General features: G+C 46.1%; 1 protein-coding gene and 1 long non-coding RNA gene across 4 annotated transcripts in view; one reads left to right on the top strand and one right to left on the bottom strand.

The window, feature by feature from the left end:
• SLC14A2 (solute carrier family 14 member 2) overlaps positions 1–21,829 on the top strand; it is a 495,406-nt gene that overhangs the window by 344,202 nt on the left and 129,375 nt on the right. The window lies entirely within an intron of this gene.
• Positions 13,149–21,829, bottom strand: part of LOC105610529 (uncharacterized) — a 31,374-nt gene continuing 22,693 nt past the window's right edge. The window contains exons 6-7 of the long non-coding RNA XR_009598159.1: positions 20,832–20,905; positions 13,149–13,486 (exon numbers count right to left, since the gene is read on the bottom strand). This is a non-coding gene — a long non-coding RNA (uncharacterized LOC105610529). The remainder of the gene's footprint in view (positions 13,487–20,831; positions 20,906–21,829) is intronic.

A 21,829-nucleotide genomic window follows, 5' to 3' on the forward strand; every position in this document is an offset into this window, starting at 1 on the left:
ATCCATAAAGAGCTTTTCTAAGAATGGTATCATTATTTTCATTAATATTTTCTTAGTAAATACATCATGAATATGTGTTCTTACAATTACTTGTTTGTTAATAATACCATTTTTAATAGTTACATATTAACCCATTGTGTCGCAATACATATGTGTCCCAAACTGGTGACTCTCAAGCAAGTCACCATCTACAGACATGTCTTTGTTTTGGGCAGCATAGTATTGACTTTTGATCACTAAATCCTATCCGACTCTTTGTGACCCTATGGGCTGCAGTTCACCCTATGGCTGCAGTTCACCAGGCTCCTCTGTCCTCCACTATCTCCTAGAATTTGTTCATATTCATATCCATTGAATCAGTGATGCTATCTAAACTATTTCATTCTCTGCCATCCCCTTCTCCTTTTGCCTTCAATCTTTCCCAGCATCTGAGTCCTTTCCAGTAGGTCAGATCTTCACATCAGGTGGCCAAAGTATTCAAATTTCAGCTTCACCTTCAGTCCTACCAATGAATATCCAGGGTTGATTTCCTTTAGCATTGACAGGTTGATCTCCTTGTAGTCCAAGGGACCGTCAAGAATCTTCTCCAGCACCACAGTTTGAAAGGTGCTCAGTCTCCTTTATGGTCCAACTCTCACATCCATACATGACTACTGGAAAAAACATAGCTTTGGCTATACACACCTTGGTCGAAAAAATGATGTCTCTGCTTTTTTAACATGCTACGTTTGTCATAGCTTTCCTTCCAAGGAGTAAGCGTATTTTAATTTCATGTCTGTAATCACCATCTGCAGTGATTTTGGAGCCCAAGAAAATAAAATCTGTCACTGCTTTAAACATTTTCCCCTTCTATTTGCCATGATTGCTGTGATGGGATTGGATGCCATGATCTTTGTTTTTTCAATGTTGAGTTTCAAGTCAGCTTTTTCCCTCTCCTCTTTCACCTTCATCAAGAGGCTCTTTAGTTCCTCTTCACGTTCTGCCATAAGAATGGTGTCATCTGCATATTTGAGGTTATTGATATTTCTCCCACCAATCTTGATTCCAGCTTGTGATTCATCCAGCCCAGCATTTTGTGCGATACACTTAACATAGAAGTTAAATAAGCAGGGTTACAATATACAGCCTTGTCATACTTCTTTTCCAACTCTGAACCAGTCAGTTCTAACTGTTGCTTCTTGACCTGCAGACAGGTTTCTCTGTAGACAGGAAAGGTGGTCTGTTACTCTAATCTCTTTAAGAATTTTCCACAGTTTGCTGTGATCCACACAATAAAAGCCTTAAACATAGTCAATGAAACAGAAGTGAGTGTTTTCCTGGAATTCCCTTGCTTTCTCCATGATCCACTGAATGTTGGTAATTTGATCTCTGGTTCCTCTGCCTTTTGTAAATCCAGCTTGTACATCAGAAAGTTCTTAGCTCATGTACTGTTGAAGCCTAGATTGAAGGATTTTGAGCATAATCTTGCTAGCATGTGAAATGAGTAGCAATTGTATGTGAAATGAGTAGCAATTGTATGGTAGTTTGAACAGCATATTAAAGAGCAGAGGCAATACTTTGCTAGCAAAGGTCCATCTAGTCAAGGCTATGGTTTTTCCAGTAGTCATGTATGGATGTGAGAGTTGGGCTATCAAGAAAGCTGAGCGCCGATGAATTGATGCTTTTGAACTGTGGTGTTGGAGAAGACTCTTGAGAGTCCCTTGGACTGCAGGGAGATCCAACCAGTCCATCCTAAAAGAGATCAGTCCTGGGTGTTCATTGGAAGGACTGATGTTGAAGCTGAAACTCCAATACTTTGGCCACCTGATACAAAGAACTGACTCATTTGAAAAGACCCTGATGCTGGGAAAGATTGAAGGTGGGAAGAGAAGGGGATGACAGGGGATGAGACGGTTGGATGGCATCACCGACTCAATGAGTTTGGGCAAATTCTGGGAGCTGGTGATGGGCAGGGAGGCCTGGCATGCTGCAGTCCATGGGGTCAAAAAGAATCAGCCTGAACACCTGAACTGAACTGAACTTGAACAATCTTTGGCATTACTCCTCTTTGGGACTGGAATGAAAACTGATGAATTTTCCAAATTTGCTGACATATTGCATACAGCACTTTCATAGCATCATCTTTAGGGCTTGAAATAGTCCAGCTGGAATTCTGTCACCTCCAGTATAGTAATGCTTCCAGTTGACTTCACACTGAGGATGTCTGGCTCTAGGTGAGTGATGGGTGGCAGTATCCAACTTGATTCTAAGGTTGGAGTAACTGAACAATGCCCAACAGGTGCATATATCTTATGAATAAATAATTATGATTATTTAACAATAAAATATAAACATTATTTTTTCTTTCAATTTCTGTGTAATAGGACTTAAACACTAACTTGTCTGTTCGTGCCTGCATACTTAACTGTGAGGCATTTATTTTGGTCTAAGGGTGCTGAAAAAAAATATATTACTGAGACAAAGCTTGGGAATCTTTGGCATATTCCTTGTAGAATGAAAGATAATGCGTTGTCTGCTTTCACTCCTGCCTGGCTGATCTCAAGCCACATGGTCACTAAGTCACTAGAGCCTGTAATGCCCTGTATTAGCCACATCAAGTGCCTGTCAGCTATCCCTGAGACATTGATATCGCCTTTCACTGTTAATAAACAAAGAGGAGCTTCTTCATAGCTAATATTCCATACATTTAGGATTACGTTCTTAGAATAAGCTCCTAGAAAACAAAGAATTTCTGAGTAAGATTAGCCCCAGTTTTAAGATTTTGAAAATTATTTCTGGATTGACTCAGCTTCATTTGAGAATCCCCAAGACAGAGAAAACTGCATGATACCCAAGTAGCACTGAAGTACCAGAAGCACAAGGGAACTGAGTTGAAGTGAATCGCAATGAAGCAAATCCAAATCAAACTGAATCTCTGAAAGCACAAGGCTATGTTTTACTTCCCTTTGCCTAAAGTTGCCTCCACCTCTGATACAGGCTCTGGCCTCAGCAGTCAACAGCCTTGGAACAGGAGAGCTTTTGCTTCAGAAAAGAAGCTTGTGGACAGATATTTTTTACAAAAGAACTTGTCCGAGCCCTGAAAAGCCAAAGAGCTTAACAGTTAAGTCTGGCCTTAAAGCCAGACAGATTTTAAATCCCCTTGTGACTAGTGGTTGACTTTGGGAATGTTACTTAAACTTCTGTGACTCCGTTTCTTCATCTGTATAATGGGAACAATAATAGAACCTATCTCATGAGGCTGTGATGAAGACAAAAATGACATAGTCTATACAAATGCCTTGTACATTGCCTGGCATTTTAAGCTCCCAATGATAGCCATTAATTTTATTTGTTCTCCTGGATGCTTCTGGGTGTTCTCAAAGCAAGATGCACCTGGATTTCCATTCTTCCTACAGGCTTGCTATTGGTTGAAAGTGTGGGGAAGACATACCAATCCATTCCCAGCTTTCTTAACCCAGGAACTAATCTATTTCCTCTCATGGTCCCTGGATCCTATTGCACCAACCTAGGCAGGAGGCACTTTCTGATCAGAATACTGGCCAGGAGGTCCTGGGTCTCTTGTCCCAGGAGGTCCTGGGCAGAGGCAGCTACCAGAGCAAGCAGTTCTAGAGTAACAACACCAAGACTATAGTCATCTGAGCTAAGCAAAAGGAAAGCAAAAAGAAAAATCACTACTGATTTTGGCTTAAGAAGCAGAATGATTTCTTTCTTGTCGTCATCATGTTTAGTGACCCATTGCTTTGAGCATTAGAGGCTAGATCCCCACCTGTAACATACTCTTGGGGAAAATTTTCTCAGGAACATTTAGAGACTGACTTTGTGTCCCTGAAATGCCCACGTCTCTAGTCCCCTCCTAGTTTGTCTCATCCTGCAGTAGTTTCTCCCCTGAATCCTTGGGCATCTTCAGAGAGCTATGAAAAGAGAAGCAAGATGCTCTAGGATAAACTAAACCAACCAATGGGAATGGCCACAAGTCTCTATGAGTATTTAAATTTCTCATCCTTGGTTGCACCTGACAGAGCGCTTAGCTTGGAAACTGGGAGTTGCATGAGTCCCTGCCCTGCCTCTTGTGGGCCCCTGGTGACAGCTTCGATCCTCATTCTATTCACTTCTAAAATAGGGGTGATAATATCTGCGAGATGATAAAGTGAAGATGACCTGTATGAAAGTGCTCTGTTAAAATATATATGTAATTAAGAGGGATTTTGGTTAAGAAAAAAAAGTTGAAGCCCACTATATATTTACTGATCAGGCCTGGGAAGACTTCTTGTAGAAGAGGACTTTAGATACCAGAATGGCTGCATAACAGATGGATAATGAGAAAGTCTATAAGGGCCAGCAGACCCTGGTTGGGATGGAAGAAGAAAAAGATTGACCTGGGGTGGACAGACAAAAGTAAGACAGAAAGATGGACAGGGTAGGGTAGGAAAATAGATTCGAATGAGACTTTGTAACCCAGAAATTGGAGTCTTTTCTGATTAATCAATCATTCAAAATATTATGACTGAGAAACTTCCAAGGGCTCAGCCTGGTGCCAGCTTGATTACAGCTATCAGAGATTTCTATAATCTGTTTGTGGGAAGCGGAATTGTCAAAGTCAAAACAACCAGAGACGATGCAGGAGAGGCAGTGGATGCAGAGCCAGGAGTCCCGGGGAGGGCTCAGGAAGGAGGAAGTGGGCCTGAGGTTGCCCTCATTGTGGGCTCAGGGCTGGAGACGGGCTGAGAGGGTGGGGCTGTGGCCGCCACTAGGACACTTTGTGACCCCTGTTAGCTTTTCCCAAAAGTGAATGAGCACGAGTTCCTTCAGTGACAAGACAAGGTGCTGATGAATGTGACCACAGGAGAGATGATTTTCGATGGGGAAAGAATAGCAGAGGGAACAAATGAAGGGATCACAAATGTTAGCGCCTAATGGAATCAATTAACCCTAACCCAGGGCTTTCACTGTGCAGTAGCTGGAGCATAAATGGATGCTGTCACTTAACCTGGGAGTGAAAGGCAGGTCTCCAGCCTCATCATTTGGTGACCTTTGGACTCCTTGACGATGACCTAGATAGAGCTAGGGCCTTAGACCTTGGGCTATAGGGACAGGCCTAGATGGCACACTGGGGCATCTGCAGTGGGAACTGTAAATTCCTAGGCACCAGATTCAGGTGAAAAGGGACCCTAGGGAGAGGGGAGAGAGCAGCACTCTTGATCAGTGCTGTAATAGGGCCAGAGCTCTGCCTCATCTTTCTTCCTACACAGCCAATTCCCTGTGTTTCACAGCCAGTATTCGGGATATGTGTTGCAGCTTGAGTGGAAGTAAAACGGGCCAAAGGCTGTAAATATGACCACAAAGGGCTCGTGTAATGTCCTCTAGATTGGAGCAAGTAGAGAAATAGGAACTTGGCTTCTGATCCATTTATGCTCTGCCCCCAAGGGATACCTAGAGCCAATAAACTCCAGGGCCTCAAACGAAGGGCTATGATGTGTTGGGCTTGTAATGTACACAATCAGCTGATATTCAGATGTGCCACTAAATCTGTGCAGATTCAGAAACTGTACTACTTTGGTCACCTGATGCAAAGAACTGACTCACTGGAAAAGACCCTGATGCTGGGAAAGGTTGAAGGCAGGAGGAGACAGGGATGACAGAAGATGAGGTGGTTGGATGGCATCACTGACTCAATGGTTATGAGTTTGAGTAGGCTCCAGGAGTTGGTGATGAACAGGGAAGCCTGGCATGCTGCTCTCCATGGGGTCGCAGAGAGTCAGACATGACTGGATGACTGAATTGAACTGAGATGTGCCAAGAGCAGGGAGGAGCCAGAGTCAGCTGAGCTGTGGCAAGCATTTGAGAAGGCTGGGTCAACTGCCCTCCCGACTCTCACACACCAGCTCCGGGCAGTCCTAGCTATGGTTTCCTCAGACAGGAGACAATTGTGTTCCGCAGACACTTGTGAACATGAAGAGGTAGAGGGAGGGAAGCAGAGGGGAAGAGATCTATTCTGCCTCACAGCTCTCCATCTATACCCCAGTAGAGCGTGGGTCATTTGTTATGCCTAATGAGCTAATGCCACCTTATGTGGAGGCAAAAATGAGAATGAGATGATGGGGTGGGTTGCTATGGGAGACCATGGGACCTCCCTGTAATTTGTACAGCCTAGCAAAGGAATCTTCACGAGAGGAAAACTTGGCTGTCTCCTTCCATCAGGGTAATAAGTCCTTGTGTTTGCACTGAGTTTTATATATTTCTAGACTTTTTTGTGTCTGTTGTTATAATTGAGTTTCATAACCATCCAATAAAGTAGGTGGGTCTTAGTGTTACTTTCCCTGTTTTTCAGGTGAAAAGACAGGCTCAGAGGAGTTAAAGAAATTATTCAAAGTCATGAAGGAGGTAGATGGATATCTCTCAGAAGACCTAGTTTGCAAATGTTTTTCCATATGTGTCTTTTTTTTTTTTTGGGAGTTTGATCAGTTATAACAAATGCCATAGCAAGATGGAAAGAAAAACTTAAGGTGAATTCAGAGAAGTCCCAATTCACAGAGGACAAGTCAATAGATCTTGTTACCAAAGAGAAATTTAGATAGGTACATGCACATATTAGGGCTTCCTTGGTGGCCAGACGGTAAAGCGTCTGCCCGAAATGCGGGAGACCTGGGTTCGATCCCTGGGCCGGGAAGATCCCCTGGAGAAGGAAATGGCAACCCACTCCAGTACTCTTGCCTGGAAAATTCCATGGACAGAGGAGCCTTGTAAGCTACAGTCCACAGGATCGCAAAGAGTCGGGCACAACTGAGCGACGTCACTTCACTTCTGCACATATTGCAACTGGAAGAAATGACCAAGGAAAGCTGAGGTGAGAGTCTCTAGCTGAACACACTCCTTGTCCTAGCCTTCCTACCTTTTCAGGCCAAACTCTCAGCACTGCTCCAGCCACACTGAACCACAGCTGCTCCTTAAATCCATAGGACTCTTCCCATTTCTGTGACTTGAATCCTTTTCCTAAAATTTCAAGTTCTAACTCCTCAACATCTTAAACCCCATAATGAGTTCATTGTTCCCTCCTCTGAAATCACATTAAAATGCTGGGATGTCCCCCATCTAGCTCCTCCACTAACAGTGAGCTCTTTGAAGGTAGGAACAGTGATTCAATCATTATTCAACCCCCAGCACTTGCCAAGGGACCTGGCACTTATTAGGATCCTAGCAGATGTTTATTAATTGAATGTTTCCATCATCATCACCATCTTAATTTAAACTAAAATCATTTACTGAGCAGCTCCCCTGAGCTGGTCATTATGTAGGTGATGGGCTGTGAGATGTTACCTCCACACTCTAGTGCTCATGAAGACTTTTGGCAAAGCAGAAAGGACATTTGCACCATACTGAACTCAGCTAACTGACGTAGGAGTCTGAGTGTGGTGAAAATCTGATCTGTTCAAGGTAGGATCTGAGGAGCCCTGAAGGAAGAAAAGGAATTATGGGACATCTTAAGACTTTATTGAGGGGGCTTCCAGGGTGGGTTCTATGACTGCTGTAAAATCAACATGAGGCAAAGCCCAGTTGTCACCAAGATGAGAGGTACAAAGACAACACAGCTGTATCAAAAGAAGAAAATGAAGGACTGTTGCTAAGGAGCTGCCCAGTTCTGCCAAGGAGTCATCAGAAGAGTGCAAGCTAGAGTAATCGGGAAAGCTCCATGGAAGAGGTGACATGAGCTGGGTTTTGGATTCTATTTAGATAAGGAAGATAGATAGGCAGTCCTAGAATAAGGGACAACTGTGAGCTGTGAACTGATAATTTATCAATATGGCTCAAAATAAGCAATGCATAGTTCTAAATCTATCCTCTACCATAGGACAGATTTCACTGCAGGCAGAAAAGACAAAGATTTGAAACCTCTATTCACATGAAAACATTAATTTCTTTTTCTCACATGAAGAATTAAAGAAAAAAACTAAAACTCCAGATGGATTTTAAACACAGTGGGGAATTGGGTGGCGAGATGGCAGATGGCTATTTCAGCTGCACATGAGTAAAAATAATTCAACCTCCCAATACCCAGGACTTTCCTGAACTTGTGAAAACCTCTTCAGGAAAAGTTCAGAGTCACAGCAGACGGAGTCCAAGGCTTAGAGTTTCCCAACAAGACGAGACCTACCTGTGCTGGAGCACTAACCCCCAGACGATTCGGGGAGGCTTCTTGCTCCCAGACTGCCAGGGCTGACCCTCAACATTAGCCCAGCCTGATGAAAGTACTCTGGCATTTCTTCCCCTATGTTGAGAAAGTGGGAAGGGAGATGAGTCAACTTGAGAGTTAGGTGTGATGAAGACATCAGGAAGCAGAAACTGTCTGAAGGGTACAGTGGTGAGTGTGCCCGTTGTGGGGAAGGTGGCCCCAGAGGAGGGCAGGGTGGTGACTTAGAAAGTTGATATCTCTGGGTGTCTGATGGCTGTGGAGTTTGCCAGCCTGGCTTTCCTGGGGCAGGCTGGATTTCCCCACATTTACTGTCATCTGCATTTCACCCTAGAGTTAGAACAGGAGCCCTAGGTGGAAGCTCACTTTGTTCATGTGACTTCTACCTGTAGGAACACAGATTTTTTTTTTTTTTTGTCACATCTGCTGTATAGGCTACAGGAAAGAGCTGACCACAGGAGTCAGCCAGGCCACCAGAGCATGATGAAGCGGGTGTTCAGGGATCCAGTGCCAGGGACAAGAGGGTAAAAACCAGGATGGGCATGGGTCTACAGCCCCCAGGAGATTAAACTTCAGAGGACTCATGTAGAACAGGAGTGGTTAACAGAAGTTCCTGACTAGCTGGTCTCTGTTCCAAGGTCCAGAAGGTACAGGCAGGAGACAGCAAGGAGAGCTCTGACCTTAAACGGGGACAGTCCCTTCTGCCCTATGTAATAAGTCCTGATGATTAGGGACCACAGTCATTCATGATGTGTGCCATGGTTTCCTGGACAATACGGATTTGGCTGGGCAGTGTGCTAGGGGCACATTAGCCAGAGAAGGACACAAGTCACAGCATAACAGAGAGGCTGGGGACATACTGTGACATCAGGGGAAACTGAGTTCTAGAAAGGAATTCTTTACTTGTGCTCCATCTGTGTTGGCCTCCCCACTTGTAACAGTGGGAGGATGAGGAGGGCAAGGCCATGGGTTCATAGGCAGCAAAGACTCTCAGTGACCAATACAACAGGAAGGTCTCTCCAGTGGATTCAAGGGACTCCAGAGTCAGGACCAGCCCCAAGAAGAAGCAAGTGATGGGATCTGGCTTAGGGTCTGGTCTATGGACTGGACTGGGCCTCAGGGCCCAATTCTAGCCCAAGAAAAATGAGAATGTGCCTTTCTTCACATGCCACAGCATAGAGGACAAGATAAACAAATATTAACAAAGGATACTGCTGCTTTCTGTGTTCAGAAAGAGACTAGAAAGGCTCTTTGTGTTGATGTGTGATGGGAGGAAGGAGGCGGGGGTTCTGGCGTGAAGGTTATGTCCACCACGCCAACTCCTGAACAGCCAGGCTCTGTGTCCAGCTCGTTCTCATCAACCATGAGATCCAGATCTTCCCTTCTCTTGCTCCCAGCAGCCTTGTGTCACGTCCAAGTGGGCTGAATGCCCTCAAGAGAGCTCATGTGACACCCTCTGCCCCTTGTCAATCTCATTTCTTCCTTCTCTCCCCAAGACAACGCTAGACAATGCCTCTCTCCCTGATTCTCCCACGGTCAGGGTCAACCACCAACAGGTGGCCATGCCTTCTGCCCCTAAAAGGCAGCTAGACAGGATACTGGGGACAGTGGAGGCCATCGGGTAAGTGAAGGTAACGTGCCTTGTCAGTTGGCCGCCCCCTGAGGCTGAGTCAAGATGGGCAGCGCTAGAGCTCTCCCACGCGGGAGTCAAGGACCCTTGAGGGGCTAGAGGCTGAGGTTCCCAGTCAGGTTCTGCAGGGGAAGCAGCCCCTCATGTGGCCTGTGCACAAAGGAGGGTCTTCAACAGGTGGGGAAAGTGGGGCACAGTCACAGATTTGGGATTTTTCTCAAGGGCCCTTGACAGTGCAATATCACCGCCGAGAATTCTTAGAAGGGCTTGGAGCTAATTTGCATCTCACAGCCCTTTTCACAATAAAATCAAACAGATGTTGAAATTCTTCTAGACAAATTCTTTCATCTTGTATATTAAAAGGCCCAGAAAAGTGAAATAATTCGTTAGTGGCAGATCCATGACCCATACTGGGATCCCAGTAGCAGGCTTTCATCCATATATGGCCTGCATCAGTAGCTCAGCCCTTGCTTGGGCTTGAAAGATACAGCAGGCAGAGGAGAGTGAAATGGACTCTAGCACACTCGGTGAGTCTGCCAGACGGGAGACACGGGCAGCCTCTCTGTGCTACAGACCATGAGTGACTCCCCGTGCCTTTACTGCAGAAGGGGACCAAACAGGGTGGGCTTTCCCAGGCTCCCTCCTCCCTGTATATGCACGGTTCCTTTCCCTTCCTTTCTTAGTCCCCCACTGTCCTGGAGCTGGGCCCTCACTCAGAGTGGACATATCCCCTGAGTATACACAGCTTGTCCCTCACACACTACAGATTCAGCAGCAGACACCCCACACAAAAGTCCTATTTTCTAGGAGCTGGTATTCTGATGCGGTACGTGCGTGCTAAGCCGCTTCATTCATGTCTGATTCTTTGCAATCCTATGCACGATAGCCCGCCAGGATCCTCTGCCCATGGACTTCTCCAGGCAAGGATACTGGAGTGGGTTGCCATGCCCTCCCCCAGGAGATTTTCCTGACCCAGGGATCCAACCCACATCTCTACGCCTCTTGCATTGGCAGGTGGGTTCTTTCCCACTACCACCACTCAGGAAGTCCATTCTGATGGGGAGATACGGTCAAACACAAATAAATGTGAAGTCAGGAGGCGCTGGATGCTGTAGGAAAAGTACAACTGGGAAGAGGGCTCAGGAGTGCTGGCGGCGGCGGGAGCTCTGTTAGCTGCAGTGCAAGGGGAGGCGACTGCATGAGGGTTGACTCCTGAGCAGCAACCTGGAGGCGGAGATGTCTGCTGATTGGGCAAATGGTGCCCACATTTCCAAATGAATGTTCATATTGCAGCAGCATTTACATACATTTTGAAAGAGCCCTATAGAGGTGCCTGCAAGTTGCATTGTTTATTAGTCTGCAGACTGTTCAATGAGTAGGTGATTTCAGACCTCCTCCCCCACCACCATTATGGCCCCAAAATAGGGCACAGAAACTTCACCCCCTCACCTCTCCCATTGTGTTGGCCCACCTAAGGTCTGCTTCCTCAGGCCTCACTGCTGAAAGGCTCCAACAGGCTCATGGGGCCAAGGTGGCAATGTCAATGATGATAACTGAGCAGGAATTCATCGCTTGGAATTGATCCACAGTTGGAATTCAAAAGAACGAAAAAGAGGCCAAAATTGTAGGCAATATATACATGAGTGTGTACAATTTGAGGTCAGCTTCCATTCACTTCTAAATAGTCCTTTACTAAGAAAAAGAAGGGGGAGGGGTAAGAACCACAAGGTAAATTGGTCATTCTTCCCAGATACTATATATGTTTTAACAGAGACTTTCAATGCTTATTCACGAAACATGAGTACCAGAGAGGGGTGGGCAGACATTCTGAAGCCATAGCCAGAAAGATCCACACAATCTGTAGATAAAGATGTGATATCTCTGATTCCAGAAAGATAAGTTTTCCCTCCTAAAGTCAGCCTTGAACTATGCCTCTAACATGCTTAATAAGAATGTGTGAGATGAAAAAATGCGAGTGTTCCAATCTGAGAACAGAAAGGCGTGATCATTCAGAAGGAACTCAAGTATTTGGAGCAATAAATAAATAAATAATCCATCCAAAGCCTGTACTCTACCTTTGGATAAATTATGCTTGATTTGAAGGTCAAGAGCGTTACAATAGCCTGCTTCACCAAGGTGCATGAAAGCTGAAGCTTGCGGTTTGGCAGAAGAATTTGCAGGGTATAATTATGCACCCCTTCAACATCCCCACTGACTTCCACGTGATGTGAAACAATGTGTCACAGTCCTGTACAGTCAAAGCAGTAATTTACAAGAGTCAGCAATTCCACAGGGCAGGTAGGCCATATTTCAAAACGGGAAAGGAGTTGGGGGGGGGGGGAATGGAGGCAGGGACCAGTGGATCAATTTACAAAGATCCTGTTTCTCTGCCACTCTGTTGACCTTTCAGGCAAGACCTAATGCCAATTAGCTCCGTTATAAAGTCCATAACTCTTGTGAGGAAGGCCGTGTGTAGCACATGATCATTTTACAATGTTTGCCCTAATTTGCAGCCCCCAAACTTGGACTCCTGGGGCTGCAAGGTGGGGGTGGGGCGGTGTATTGGCAAGCGATGGGAGCAGCTGGAAGGGATCACAGCGCACAATTACTGTCTGCGCATGGCCACATCTGGAAAACAGCTCCGTGCTAGCTTTAAAACAGCATTAATGAAGAATGGAACCTTGTGCTGGGAAGGATGGGGTGGGGGTGATCGGAGGAAATAGGGGGAGGGGGCAACCTTCTCCCCAACGTGGTGAGGATGAAAAGACAACAAAGAACACAGTAGGCAGGGTAGAAGACCAAATCCAAGGAGAAGAGGGTGTTGACAAGAAAGGGGAGGCAGGGAGGTACTGTGAGTTTAGGGTGCAGTCTCTAGTCCTCCTCATTTTTTTCAACTTCTAAGCTGGGTATCCACACAGGACTGGCCCCTTCTGCATTGATTGAGCAGACATTTGCCTATGGTGTGAGATCTTAGTGGCATCTGGAAAATTCCACCAGAACCAAATTCTACCACTAAACATTCAGTCCTTTGGTCAAGGGGTCCCCTTTCCTGAGACGGATTTGAAAATGCAGGTGTACTTTATGCCTTTCAGATCTCAGGCACATAGTAGTTGCTCAATAAATGTTGACTATAACTGAACAAATGGATAAGACATTTGTGACCATGACCACAAAATTTTGTGACTATGACCTTCAGCTATAAGGGTTACCCTAGACCAGTGATTTTCCATATGAGGGCAGGAGGAGAGGACAAAAGGTCTTTCCAAGCGGTACAACAAATCCTATGGGGAGGGAAGAAGGTAGCATTTGTGGTTGAGAAAAAAAACACTCAACTGTAAAATATAGTTTTATTTTTGGAAAACTGAAGAGTCTGCTCCTAATACAAGAGACTTCTTTAATATAATCTACAGGAATAAAAGCTCAACTGAATCTTCCTGGCTGGTGAGGATTCATAAACTGACCTTAGAATTCAAAATGGGCACTTACCATCCCACCAGAAATCAGAGCATCTCTAGATCTTCCAGAGAAGGAGGGGGATTTATTTTACTGGGGATCAAAAAAGGCTGAGAAACTCTGAGGAGGGGGATTTGAGGCCCCCAACTCCCATCTTCTCCACTGGGCTGTTGCATGTTCCTTCATTAAGACAGATCAGCCGCTCAGGTTCCCAGGAACTAAAGTAGGACATATTGCAGAGAAAACAGGGAGTCAGGGAGATATAAACAAACTTAGCCTTCCTGATCTTGGTGCCTGTTTCCCTGCCTGCTCAATGCTGCATCTTTGGCGTTGTGCAGGCATGTGGAAGTGCATGGCCCGAAGCATCTATTTCAGTGTTTGCCTAAAAACCCCAGAGGCCAGACTATAGACCTGGAGAGGTGAAAGAAAACCTATTCATCTCTACCCCTAAGTCGGAAATTCCCCTTATTGTCCCTACAGTCACCCTACACCTCCTGATCAGATGCCTCCAGCAACCACAGCTCAAGTGCTACCTCAGCCATCTACCAGCAAAGTGACCTTGGCCAATTTACTTAATCTTTTTATGTCTTGGTTTCCTTTCCTGTAAAATGAAGATAACAGTACCTCCTTCATGGGATTAATGTGGGGGTTAAATGAGATAATATATGTTGTTTTCTCGCTATTTGGAATTTTATATTTCTATTTATGCAACGCATGCATGCTAAGGTGCTTCAGTTGTGTCCCATTCTTTGTGACTCTGTGGACTGTAGACCACCAGGCTCCTCTGTCCATGGGATTCTCCCAGGAAGAATATTGGAGTAGGGTGCCATTTCCTTCTCTAATTTATGCAATACAACTTATATTTATTTACATGTGAGCTTATATGCACACTGAGTGTGGCCACAATCAGAATGAGATGAATGCACACGTCATAGGCAGTTATTTTTGCTTGAGTCAACCACTCACATTTAGCACCCAGAGAGGGTGATGTTTGTGTCACTTTTGCATTCCTCAAAGCATGCATTCCTACATGCTTTTTGCCAATATTAAGTATAAAAATTTTATGCATATGAGAATTCTTTAAAATACTTGTATCAAAGAAATCATTCCCCATATGTTCCAAATAAGCCCCCAAATAATGTCTGGCTGCAGACCTGAGGGCAGCCAGTTTTCTGCTATAAGAAATATAGCATCAGGCCCCGTGCATAGTGAGTGCTCCGAAAAGAGCAGGCGTTCCTGGTGCAAGCAGCGCTTTCTCTGGAGTTCAGCTCCTGCTGAAAAACCCACATCCTCTAAACTCCTAGTTCTGCCCTAGCGGAAGTACTACCCACAAAAGGTGAGCCCCTCACCTAGATGACAGTTCATCACATATGTGACGGTATCACGTCACATCACATCCGTGACATGTCAGACATGCTGTGCCCTCCACCCCTCTCACCCTCTGCCATCATATACCCGTGCCTCCCATTTCCCTTCCCTAATAGCTCCTGCCACCCCGACCTGGATGCTCCCTGTGCCAGTGTCTCTTAAAAAGGAGGTGCACAGTCCGGCAAGCTGCTGAGCCCTGTTTACACATCTGAGTTTGCATCTACGTTCCTGCCAGCCCTCTCATGCCGTTGGTTCCAGTACTAAAGCTATGCACACCTGAACTTCCTAAGGAACAGGTATTTGGAAATAACCTGGAGCAGCTGGGTTTGACTCACACTCTCCTGTCTTCCCACCAAAATGTTCCCAACACAGCTTCTTGCAAGGCTTCAATTCCCAGCTTCTATGGGCTTGAATTATAGTGATGAGAAGTTCTTGCCTCCATAAGACATGTCAGAGGCTCCATGTATTGGCCCTGAGGTCTGTGGGTAAGCATCCCCTCAGTGTGGCTTCCTCTCCTACTTTGGCCTGTTTTGTCTGGTGAGCTTCCTCTCTTTGAAGCACCAGGAGCCTAGGCATCGTTTCTTGATCACTGAATTACTCTTGCCTAGAAACTATTCTAGGGCTTCCCTGGTGGCTCAGAGGGTAAAACGTCTGCCTGCAATGCGGGAGACCTGGGTTCAATCCCTGGGTCAGGAAGATCCCCTGGAGAAGGAAATGGCAACAACCCACTCCAGTACTCTTGCCTGGAAAATCCCATGGATGGAGAAGCCTGATAGGCTACAGTCTATGGAGTCACAGAGAGTCAGACATGACTGAGTGACTATTCACACTCCCAAAGCAGAAAAGACATATAGATGAGACCATCCCTAGACCCACATGGCTATGGACCCATGAGGATGCCCTCCCTATAACCCTTAGTCAGCTGTAAAAGAGTATATTCACCTTGTATCTGAGGATGTGGCTATTTCCAAGAGTGACGCAGGCATAAACCAATCTGACTGTCCCTGGCCCAGCACAAGGTGGTGGGCCAGAAACACTTCAGGTATGGCTACTTTGTCAATGTGGACAATTCTCACGCCTGGCCCACATTCTACCTTTCTGCCCCATCTCTTACTGTCCTTTCCAGCGACTTCCTCGGATGGTATTAATCTGTGAATCTGGTTTACCCCACCCCACGTCAGTGGAATTGCAGGAACTCCAGTATCAGACACAACACAGAGAAGGTGGAAATGAGAAAAGAACGATGCTAAAGAAGTCAGCCTCTGGGCGACCACCTTGGGCCGTGAGCTTGTTTCTTTGGAGCAGAAGGTGCTTAGAAATTGAGGAGGTGAGGAGTAGAGAACCAACCACAGTGGCAGTATTCCCACAGCAGGGTCACACGTGTTATGTAGGGACCAGTAATGGGTCTAGCAGGGATATGGAGGTGGGAGCTGAAGCCAGATAATGGTCGCCTGTTCATGCTTGCGCCTTGGAGAGAATAAAAATCCTAATTCCTGACAAGTGCCCATTTGGTCATAGACACCAAGGGACATGGGATTATTTGGTCACTAAGGATTCTATCTTCCCAACCAGTCATCAAATCTTTTTGGTTTCTCTATATGCCCAGCACTGTACTAGGTAGATTAAAAGGCATGAAATTAAACCAAAATAATCAATGCCTTCAGAGAACAGACAATGTAAAAGAAAAGGTGAGATACTCAGCCACAATGCTAGACAAGGACTGCTGAGTCAGGTGGAGGTGAAGGCAGTGAGCATTCCAAAGGTTAGGAATGGGAAAGTGATGCAGAGCAAAAAGTACAGGAGAAGAAGATGGGATGCAGGGGTGGGGGTGGGGGTGGGGGCGCTGATGATGAGACAGAGCAGGCTAGAGAGAAATTAGACAGCATGTTAAACTGGGTTGGTGTGCTTAGCTCCACTCAGCAGAGAGGAGGTCTGTGCAAGCCAGCCAAAGTGGGAGGAACACCAGAAAGATCTTCTGGCTAGTTTGTGGAAGGCTCCAGGGTCCGATCAGGATGTTCAGATTTAATTTCCCAGGGAAGTAGGAAGTTGGGCATCCCACAAAGACAAAGCTCTATGGTATAAACATGTGTGGACCTTACGTTCTCCTCCAAGTATTTCCATCCCAGATTTGATTCAGGGTCTTCCCAAGTTAGCTATATGTTTTCTCATGTCTCCCAAACAAGTGATTTTGGTGCTCTGTGTGCCATTTGATCAGATTACTAACATCTGAGGGGCTGCTCTGTTTCCCGTGTCCTCAATCCTGGGCTCTGATGGGGGTGTTTGAGCCATGGGTGCCTAGGTACTGCCTCTGCCCACATGTCCACACCCTGGGTCTCTGGACCACCTGTGAGCCATGCCCCTGTCAGTTCACCCACTCACTTGTCATTTGCCTGTCCATTCAGACTGGCCCGTGTTGGTCTGGCATCTGTCATGTTGCCACACTGATGGCACTTATTTGTATGGCACTTGGGGTTGATAAACACTTTCACATATTTTACTTGTTTACATCTCAGCAGTCAGCAGAGTCATGTCATCCTTTTTCTAAAAGTAAGGATTCTGAGACTCAGGAAAGTTAAATGCTTTGTCCGAAAAAATAAAAGGTAGTTAAAAAAAAAAAAAAAACTGACTTGCCATTGCCACCCCACAGACGAAGACCTCGTGCCCTTTACCTGGACCTCCTCTCTAGCCTGGGCTCCCCTACCCCACCCGCCTTTCCCGGTAAACCTCAGGGCTTACCCCAGTTGCCTCTCCTTCCCAGACACAGGCTCCCTTGCTCCCTCCTGGACCTTCTCCTCTCCTAGGACTGGCTGAGGACTACGATGCAGGTGTCTCCTCACCTTCCTGGCTGCCTGTGAAACAACACCCTTCCATTCTATGGGATCTGATCCAAGGTCCCCGCAGAGGAGCCAGTGTTAGGAAACCCGGGCTAGAGGTAGCCTTGATCTTCTCTGAAACATGAGTGAACCTCAGCCTCCAGGTTCAGAGTCCTGGCCCCGCTGCATGCTTTGCTCTCTCTTCCTCAAGTCCTGCTTGTCCCTACCCCTCTCAGGGAAGGAACTCTTTTACACCAACCCTGGAAATTCTGAACAACGCGACATGGGCCCATGAGACTTGCAGAAGACACCAGATGAGGCTCTGGGATTCTCGTCTCCTTGCTCAGCTCAGATCCAGTCCACCGAAGTCCTTCCCTGACAGAGCTATACAAAGATGAGGCATCCTTCCGGTCACTAAGACAGAAGCAACAGCACAGGGCAGTTTGCAGTCAAAGCCAAACAGGCAGTGCGGCTAGGAGTTCTGGGGACCAGACGGGCAAGGGAAGGGGACACATGAATCACAAGCAGGGCCCGGGCCAGGCAGAAGGCATTTAAGGTTCAGAGTGCTGTAGGGGACATCTGGATGCAGGGCAGGGCAGGAATGAATGAAGTGCATTTGGGGGACAGTGAAGAGGCCAGGCAAGATGAAACAAAGGGTAGAGCACCTGTGTGGAAGCCCAGCCAGCAATCAGAGGTTACACTCCTCTTGCAAGCTGCAAAAGACCCCAGACTGGCTCAGTGATCGTCTTCCCTCCCTCCTCTTGTTCCCTGCAGCCTAGCAGGGTTTGGGGAAGGCCCCTAGGGAGATCACAGCAAAGTCAATGGCCGGTTTGCTGCTGACCCAGCCCAGGTGTTCCAGGGGCCAGGACAAGAAGTGGTGTCTGTCGCCGCAGCCCACAAGCCTGGGCCAGACAGAGGTCATGTGGCTATAACTCACTGCCGAGGAGGCTGGGAAACAGGGTCCAGGGCTGGGTGGGGATGAAGAGCAGCCCACGGAAGGAACATCGTTCCAGTCTCTACCTCACAGACAGTCGTGTACTCACCAAGCCAAATTAGCAAGTGTTAACATTTTCTTATTTGCTTCAGATTATCATCATGAGAAGAAAAATTACCTAGAAGGAATTAAAGAGTCTGGGATCTCATTCCCCATTCTCTCCTCTCCCTCTTCAGAGGCAAGCAATGGCAAGATTTGTATGTATTTCTTTCTCATTGCTATGTTCACACATGGATATATTCACATGGATCCATAAAATGCTATGTAATATTGGTTTATGTGGCATTGAATCTATATAAGTTATATCTTAACCAACATATTGTCTTACAGCTTGCCTGTTTCACTCAACATTTCTGTTCTGGGAGTCTATACATATTGATCATTCAACTCCATTTTCATTAACTGCTCTTGAGCATGTCATCATATTCCATATTCTTACCCATACTCCATTAATGAATATTTTGCTTAGACTTTTCTATTATTTATTATTACATTTTTCATTTTTTCTATTCAAACAAGGCTGCATTGAAATCCTATTTCCAGAGGCACACAGTTCATTATTCTCTTGTAGAGAAAACGCTGAGACTATTCCAGCCCAAATGTGATTATGAAGCCTCTGTCCCACAAAAAACACCAAACTAAATACAACGCGTAACACAAAGGATGCATGCAGACGAGTTCCTGCCTTGGAGGGGCCTACAGTCTGGAAGCAGGGATAAGCCTGTTAGAGCCTGTGTGTTAAAAACTCTAGGATGGGCCCAGACAGCCCATATACAATTAAGAGAGAATGTGCACTTGACTCAATACAGAGGAACTGAAGGCAGTGAGATTAAGGGGAAAATCTACATAGATATGGATTTTCTCAGGAAGACTTTCTTAAACGAACTTGATCAGGGCCTCAAAGAAAATATCAGATGGAAGTTCTCAGGGGTAAAGTGCTCATGAACAGGAGAGGGCATTCCTGGCAAGGGAACTGTCAGAGCAAGTGCCCTGGGGCAGGACTAAGTGTGGAATGTGAGATGTCTGGTCTGGCTGGAGCGCCTGGTGGAGATGAGCGGGGAGCCGTTCTTTCATTTTCAGCGCTGAACTCAGGCCCACAAGCGAGATGGAGTCCACGTGGCCTGTTGCCCTGGGCAGCCAGCCCGGGTGGTATTTTTCCATTACCCTGAGCAGGGAAGAAGTTCAGTCACTTGTTGATAGCAATGTGACCATTCAAGGAGAAAACAATTAGGGATGCTGACCTCTGGGCCCTCGAGAGGAGGGAGGGAAGGAAAAAATTCTCCCCGGAGGGAAGGGGCCGGGTGGGAAACATCCAAAAGGGTAATTGGTAAATATTATTGTTTCATTCCATGTTTGCCTGCTCCGCGCGGGTCCCTCTGCAAGTGGTGCGTTTAAATCACACTGTCTGACTTTGGCAGGTTTAATTGAGTCGCCACTGAAAAAGAAATTATCCCTGTGCTATTAATTTTTATAGTTCCTTGGGGCTTTTAAAAAGTGTTTGGATTTTCTAGGTCTTTGAAAATGAAAACATTAAATTTTATTAAAAGGAAATGCAGGGGGGGCTGGCAGGGCCCAGGCAGGCCCTGACGAGACTGTTGGAAAGGTTTGGGCCCTCACAGACGGCATGACACCACTTTTGCCCCTTTTAGAATCAGAGTTAGGTGGTCTCCAAGGATGTGTGATGTCAGCCAGGCTCAGGTTCCCCGCTGGCTCTCAGTGGGTGCCCTGGTCAGAGCCACCCAGACTCTGCCTCACATCCAGACCTCCTGCTGGCAGCCACTGGCCTAGCAGCAGCTGCGAGAGGCAGCTCCTAGCCAGGGCTGAGGGGGACACAGGACAGACCCAGCGAGGTGGGGCCAGCAGCGCTTACAATTTGGGGAACTGCTTGAGGAAAAAGAATTTAAAATTCCAAATACCAATTCTGCTTAAAACTGAAATTATATTTATAAGGAGAAAGGCCATCACAACAAATTAAAAACTTGTAAAAGCTGACAAATTCTACAGGCATCACAAAATCTAAAAGAGCCGACCCTCATCCGTAATATATTTCTTGCTACATTTTTTTTAGCGACAAACTGTTTGATCATCTCTTTAAATGAGCATCATTTTTCCATCTCATTTTTATAGAGGGAATACAAAGGTAATTCAATCTCTCCTCTAACGAGTTGATCCAATTTTGTATTTTATTATTCACAGTTTAAAAAGGTTTCTTTCCATCTCACAATTTGTCACTGGTAATGCCATGTGAATTTCTAGAATGGTTATCAACTTTGGGGAAACCGCTGTCAAGTGTCTTTCATACATGAGCTATGAGATTTCAGGGCATTTCAACTTCTCTTTTTTAGCAACAAATCTAAAATATTCTGTGAATTTATGAAACTTACTAACCAGATTGTCATCGATGTCCTCATTGTAGTGGCGCATAATGAGTTTTATGTTATCTCCGTCAATGTCAGTATTTCCTGTCAAATCAGCAAGGCATTTAAACATGAGGAGTCTGATAAATTCCATGTCAGTAATTCCCATCAAAAAGAAACAAAATGAGTAGTGCATTTATGATTGTATTACTTTGCATGATTGAATATAATCCTGACAAAAGAGAGCTTTCATTCTGAGGAGGCGGTGATGGGAAGAGAATCCTCTGCTCCCAGACCTGACGACTGGAGGAGCCCCCACCCACCAGCTTCGGGCTTTGCACGAATCACACTGACCTATTCCCCATGCACTGCTAGGACCTGGCACCCTAGGGCACACTCACTCGGGTGCCCCTTTGTGGCCCCGCAGAGCCTGCTGCACAGTCCAGCAGGGTGTTCCTGGAAGCCTTCTCCTGATGGTGACAGCTAGCAACATGTGACTTACAAGAAAATCGACTAGACACCATGTAAATATGTCCCAGTAAACCCAAACCAACACACCCCCAAGTCAGCTGTCCCTTAGCTAATGTCCAAAGGGGCCACTCTGATGCCACCAAAATGAGGATAGTACCGTATGACAGGGGCAAGTCAGAGGTGAAAGAAACAGTGATATTAACAGATTCCAGTCAGCTCTATGAACATGTATGACCATGTGAACACTGTGCTGATGGAGGGCTAGAAGTTTAAGCGCTATTAGCCCCACAGAAATTTACTTCTGCACACCATGGCAGATCTGGGGAGAGGACCTTGAATTAACCATGCATCTGGGGATGTAAAAACAGCACAGGACTTCACACAACCCAGACAGGACAAGGAGACTTAGGGGACTTTGTGCAGGGCTCTCACTGAGAGGCAGACCAGCAAGTGGTCAGGGCGTGGGTGTGGTGGGAGCCCAGGAAGGCAGGAGGTGAAACTTAACCTAAGCATGAGTCAGACGCCGAAGAGGAGTGTACGTGTGTGTGTACCGTGCGT

This window comes from Ovis aries, chromosome 23 (assembly GCF_016772045.2).
Source record: "Ovis aries strain OAR_USU_Benz2616 breed Rambouillet chromosome 23, ARS-UI_Ramb_v3.0, whole genome shotgun sequence".
In the NCBI taxonomy this organism is placed as follows: domain Eukaryota; kingdom Metazoa; phylum Chordata; class Mammalia; order Artiodactyla; family Bovidae; genus Ovis; species Ovis aries.